Raw genomic sequence first — 7,000 nt, 5'->3', positions numbered from 1 at the left:
AATCAAATCCACCCAAAAATCATTGAAATTGAATGGGTTATAGAAACCGAAGCAAAAACAAGAAAAAAATGGCCAAATTTGGTGCCCATACTTCGAAACCACGGTTTGTCGAAGAAATTTGGTCCAAACATGAATTTCTCTTACTTGGGATGCTAAAATATCCTGTTTTTCTCCTCCTCTGCCCTAGTATTCGGCTTCCTATCCTCCTCAGCTCTCAAAAAAGTTCGATGTCTGCTAAAAATGACAAATAAAAATCATGAAATTTCTTTTATAATGCACTATCCCAAAGGGCCACGATTTTTTCTGCTTGAATCGCGATTTTTTTAGCGATTTTTTTGAAAAAAAACTTCATAAAAATTAGGCGATGTTATCAACAGACTTAAAAAATCACGATGTTCGCAACATTGGTTTTAACCCATATAAAGACTTTTTTAACTTCCATACCAGTTCTTTCTTACCTTTCACTGCAAAGCCTTCAAGTCGTTTCATGTATATATCTTCTTCCAGATCCCCATGAAGAAATGATCTCTTTACATCCATCTGTTCTACCTCAAAATCAAAAGTAGAAACAACATATAAAAGTAATCTAATAGAAGCTACATTGGCAATAGGAGAAAAAATATCACCAAATCAATTCTCGACACATGGGAATAACCTTTTTCTACCAATCGAGCTTTGTATTTCTTGACCTTTCCTCTTGCATTCATCTTCTTCTTGAACACCCATTTGTGGCCAATGGGTTTCCTTCCATCTGGAAACTCCACCAGAACCAAGCCTCATTTTCATGCAAAGATGCCATTTCATCAACCATGGCCCCTTTCTAGAGTTTTCCATCCTCTGAATATACTGCTTCCTTCACAGTTCTGGGATCATCATCAGTAATAGATAAAGCAAAATTTTAATGGAAAGAAGATGGACTATACCTTTCTATCTGCCTTTTTTTTCGAACTAATCTTCTCACAACCAAAGTTTGTGGCTCTTCATCTTCTGATTCCTCTTCTACTATAGAGTTTGATTCTTCCTCCTTTAGCTCAAACTATATCTTCTCAAGTTCCTTTGGTAGGAATTCATGTTTAATAACATTTTTCACCTCTCTAAACACCACATCTCGGCTATACACAACCTTCCTTGTTACTGGGTTCCAAAGCTTATAACCTTTTAAACCATCCTTATACCCAATAAAGATACACTTTTTAAATTAACTATCGAGCTTTGTTCTTTTCTCCTTTGGAAAATGTACATATGCATCACATCCAAATACCCTCAGATGTGAAAGAGAAGTTTTCTTACCAGTCCATACCTCTTGTGGAGTCTTATCCTCCAATGATGATGAAGGTGATCTATTGACGAGGTAACATGCAGTCTCCATCGCCTTTGCCAAGAATTCCTATCCTAACCTGACACCACTAAGCATGCTTCTTGTGATTTCCATCAGTGTCTTGTTCATTATTTTTGCAACTCCATATTTCTTCGGTGTGTATGGAGCAGTCTTCTGCCATGATATACCACAATTCTTACAAAACTCTTCAAATTCCTTCCTGCAAAACTCTCCATCGTTATCTGTCCTCAACAACTTTATATTCTTCCCTGTCTGGTTTCCCACCGGAGCCTTAAATTATTTAAACCTGTCAAAGAATTCAGATTTCTTCTTGAGGAAATATATCCATGTATTCCTTGAGAATTCATCTATAAATGATACACAGTACATAGACTTACCCAGTCATGGAACCGACACAGGTCCAAACACATCACTATGCACAAGCTCTAATATTTGTTTCGTCCTATGTGCACGTGGGCTAGTCATAGAAAGAATATAACACAACCCAACATTATGTAGAAACTTCTCTAGGTCTAAAGGAATTAACATAGGTTATAAATTACACATACCTCTTTGAATTTTACTTGGCTCCATTGTGAAATTCATCCTTCTTATATAAATAGAGAAGACGTCTCATGGTGTTTTCCACAATCCATTGCTGGTATGATGACATTATGTCATACTGCCATTTTTCCATAGAAACTTATCACAACCCTATCACTTATCAACATATGTAATTTCCATAGGTCACTGCCACACTATTATTTGGGTCACTATCTTTCTGCAATTTAAATCATTTTCACATAAAAATCTATCTCATCATCAAATATACATAAGAGTTATTGCTAGGCAATAGGGCCACTTTCAAGTTTCCAAGTCATTGTAACTATGGCTCATAGATATACGATCCACATACAATTCGAGCCATAGTAATAAATATGAGCCATTGAAAAATCAAATGCGTGCAACAAAGACAAATGTGATCTTAAAAAAAATATGCAAGTCACTGTTATGAGCCACAATGCTACTAGTCTCTATGAGTTAATGTGAGCCTTATAGTTAATGATGTGAGCCAAAAAAATTGAATATGAGCCACCGTTATAGAGAACGAAACAATCGATACAAACCACTATGTGAATCTGCAATGTTGTTAGCCATTGTAAATATTCAAGTCACGGTAATCCACAATAACACAAATAGATTCCTTGTAATTTAATACAACATAACATAGATGCATGTGAGCTAATGCAAACCATGATGTCATCGAGAGCCATAGAGGTTTAGCGATGCCATTATGACATAATTTGAATAATATAAGACAAGTGATGCCACCAAAAAAGTCAAGCGATGTCATTATAATTTGAGCTACCAAAATCTAGTGATGCCATTGTCTTTAAGAATGTGATCCTTTGTAATATAGTGAGCCAAGGAAAGATAATGTTAACAAGTCAGATTTGTCATTTGAGCCATAGGATAAAATATGTGATGCACAAATATAATGAACCACTGTGATAGTGAGCCACATTAAATTCGAGCTACAGAGGAAATACGTGTGTTGCCACATTAGTAAAATGAAGGTACTGTAATGTAATTTTATGCAACAATTATGTAGATCGAACCATAGTTAAGAATAGAGGGCTAGATATATGAGTAGAAAGCTATAGAGAGAAATTTCATATACAATGCCACATCAGAAGAAATAATGATGCCATAGAAGAGGTAACAATGCCCCTAAGGTAAAATGAGCCTCATATGCGAGTCCTTAGGAGAAGTATGTTGGTTTATGTGGTTTGAATAATATTGTTTAGCCTTAGAATATTTGAATATCCATAGACTTGACCTTCAAGATTAGTGAAAAATTCGTGTATTATGTCTTTAGACTTTTACAAACCTCTTTTTTTTTTATCACATATAGTTCAGATACTAGGGTTACCGCAGATTTTTCATATTATGATGCTCATGATATAGATCTTTGTACTTGTTCAAATATTTGTTTTTCTTCAAAAGGTAATAGAGTGATATTCAAGTTTCCATCCTTCAACCTTAGCTTTGAAACCATGTTGAAAAATTAGGTTGACTATATTATTCTCTTCTTTGATAATTTCTTGTGAATGTTGTTGGATTCTTATTAATGCTTATTATTGTTTCTTCATACAATTATGAAATTTACAAAACATGAAGATCACAAGAAAAGAACAACATAAAATATAGGCTCCAAGCCAAGGTGAAAACCCCACAAGGGGGAAAGCCATAAAATTTTATTCTTATAGAATCAAATCAAAGTGAGATATCCAAGACAAATGACCATAAAATACTCCAACCCCTTAGATGCCAAGTCAAGCCTTTCTTCCACATAGAAAATCAATCAACAACAAGAGACCAACAACATATACATCATCGAGAACAAACCTTCAACAAGCTATGTTTCAAGGCATAACATCCACAATTTCGAGCTTAAGAGAAACCTTTATTTCCTTATCAATTTTAGACTTCAACTCCCCTTCCTTCTACGATATTTCAGAATAGATTATGTGAGTTGTGTGTCCAAATGAGCTTAATTCACCCTCTATTTATACTTTCCATTGGGGTTCAAATCAATATGTCTTCTGGGGTAGGGATGACTTGGCATCTAGAGACAATTTTGACCCAATTACATATTTGAAAAAACGTTTTTCAAGCTATAAATAATCCTTTGACTTTGACCAATACAAATAATAATGACCATGAAGAACATGATTCAACAAAATAATAATTTGACTTGAGCATGCAACCCATGCTTGAAAAATAAATTTTATTTTTCTTCTTTTTTATTTTACCTAAAATATACAATGACATAAATACAATAATAATTATGAAGAACCTAGTTACATTTTCCAACATGACATTCTAGTCTTTCATTTTTCATGATTTATAAATTGCCTTTAATATTCCATTGGACAATTAATCACAACAAGTCTAATAAAATAAACTAAAATCTATATTATAAAAGTTAAATTCCTTTAAATCCCATATATGATGATTATTGATTTTATACTTATGAACAAAATAAATGATTTATGTTGGATCACTATATAATTTTTAATCCATGTCAATGCTTCAAAGTGGAAAAATGGAAGGAATTAACTTAAAAGAATAGTTTTAGTGGTAGAACCCAGTTTGAACAATTGGGGAACTAATTTGGATTGGATCATTATATTCTTTCTCATCCATCTCAATGTTTAGGATGGAAAAATTAGAGAGATAACCTTACATGAGCATTTTTAGTAGTGGGACCGACTTTGGAGAATTGGGGTAAAAAACCTTCTGACGCTAGTTTGAGGCCTTAAATGATGTTTTTTGGGGTAAAACATTTCTTATGATGTGTTGAACCCCTTATCCCTATTCTAAACTCAAATACCTTCCAAAGGTGCAATAATTGCATCAATTGGTGTTTGGCAACAAAATTTATGCCTCTGGGAAGTTTACATATTGTGATTGACCCTCATAATTTGAGAGGATGCCACATCATCCCTCATTAATCATGGAAAAGTGGGTAAAGCTAGTGATGTGATCATGACCTCCCTTGTCCAACATGATGATGTATTTTCCAACCAGTTTCATGTACAGAGACTCAATTAGTACAACTTCGAAATGAACAAAAAATTGTAGTATAGTGAAGATGGGGGTATCAAGACATTCATCAAAAATAGAAGAATAAATGACATTTCATTACTACAACTTAGATAAATGACTATAAAGAAGAAAATACAAAACTTTCAAAGGTATACATATTCCATTTGCAAATTGAAATATTTTGTACAATTAGACATGAGCATATGAAATTAATTCAAGTGCAACTATTCCATACACCTTCAAATTAGTTTAAGAAGATAACACAATAGGATAACATATAAACTAAGAAAAAAAATTTTCTGAAACATTCATACCATAAGTATCTCTGCAACTCAACTGGAATCTCTTCAACATTCAAGCAAATGCATTAATACAAATCACAAGAATAAACTGCAATAGTTTTCTTGGAAATAGTGAAACCAACAACAACCTTTTCCATATCCATTAATTAACTTATATAGAACATACAAAAGATATCATAATGTATAAATTCAATGCATATTTGATCCAACCAAGGATCGATCCTAAAATTCAAAAGGAGGAAAACTGTTGTTTTTCAAAGTCCTTTCCTAAAAAATAAAAGAAGAAAAGTGTTTTTTTGTTTTTGTTTTTGTTTGTTTGTTTGTTTGTTTGTGTTTTTTTTTTTATCTTTTATCTTTAAATTTTTTTCCTAAAAATAAACAATATTATCTTTGACAATGATCATCATGAAGTCAAAATAGAAAAAAGCACAAAGGTTGATTGCTGAGTGTGCAAAAGGTTGCGTAGCAGCTGCGTAACGACTGGTACTTTGTGATTTTGAAATTGGCATGTGGAGGACTACTAAGGAGGTGATCTACCTTCCAAATGTACCCCATGTCAACCCCTTGAAAACCTGGCAGGTAGCTTCCCTCCAGCATACGTGTAATAGTGTGGGAATGGCATGCATAGCAGTGGCGCAACAATTGCGTAGCGCCGGTGGAGAGGCACAATGTTTTGGGAATATCTCCCAAAACGTAATACATGTGTAAAACCTGAAGGAGGTTATTGTATATGATACATTTTTGAATACAAACCTCTCTCTGTTTCTCTAAATTCTTCCCCAAGTTCCTCTAAAATTCTCTTCAAAACAATGACTTAAAACAAGAAATTTATGAAATGTGAAAAATGAGCTTTGACGATGAATTTGAAACTCTTGATCTGTTACACTTGTGTAGAAACTAGAAGTGGTTATTGTGTTGGAAATAATACTAAGAGGGGGGGTGAATCAGTATTATCAAATCAATAATGCTTTTTCATTTCCATACTTAGATACATATATGCTACTTCAATTAAGGGAACCCGCATGTATACGCAACTGTCTCTAATGCAACTAGCGTATATCCAGAATACTTATGATTCAGTTAATCCATTAAATGTTGATCTTTAGGTAGTGCATCAGAACTTCATTAACCATATGTACAGTAAGAAGGTGCAGTAAAACAAAACAGATCATCACACACAAGAAGCACACATGAACACCATGATATAAGGTGGAAACCCAATGTGGGTGAAAACCACCTGCTGCAAGTCGTCTCTATCTTCTTTTAATAAGAAACTTCATTTTACAATAGTTCTGTACTGGTGCAGTCTTATACCAGTACACACGCTTCTACCTGTAGAGGACTACAACCCTCTCTCATTTTCCAGACTCTCCTGGATGGGAGCTACAACCCCCTTAGCTCTTGTACTAGCTGATCCATTTACTAGTACAAAGGTGCCTGCCTACTGAATGCTCCAATCTTCACTCGTTCTCTGGCTGCTACTGGAAGGGAGCTACCACCCCCTTTGCTCTTGTACTAGCTGATGTACTAGTACATAGGCACCGGCCTACAATCTCCTTTCATCCTCTAGGGACCACATTTCCTACATTTTCAGACTGGATACACCTGAAGCAAAACACTATAATCTGAAGGCCACGTTTCATCAAATTTTCATACTGGACCCATAAATATCATTGAAGCACAAAACAATCAATACTAGCATCATCAATTTCTGAATCACTGAAACACTGAAACTCTGTCAACCACACAGTCACTAGAACACAGAGAA

Source organism: Pinus tabuliformis, chromosome 8 (assembly GCF_031772625.1).
Source record: "Pinus tabuliformis cultivar Carrire ecotype Pingquan chromosome 8, CPIR1, whole genome shotgun sequence".
Lineage (NCBI taxonomy): Eukaryota > Viridiplantae > Streptophyta > Pinopsida > Pinales > Pinaceae > Pinus > Pinus tabuliformis.
The sequence above is the reverse complement of the archived record's forward strand: the minus strand, read 5'-3'. Positions refer to the sequence as shown.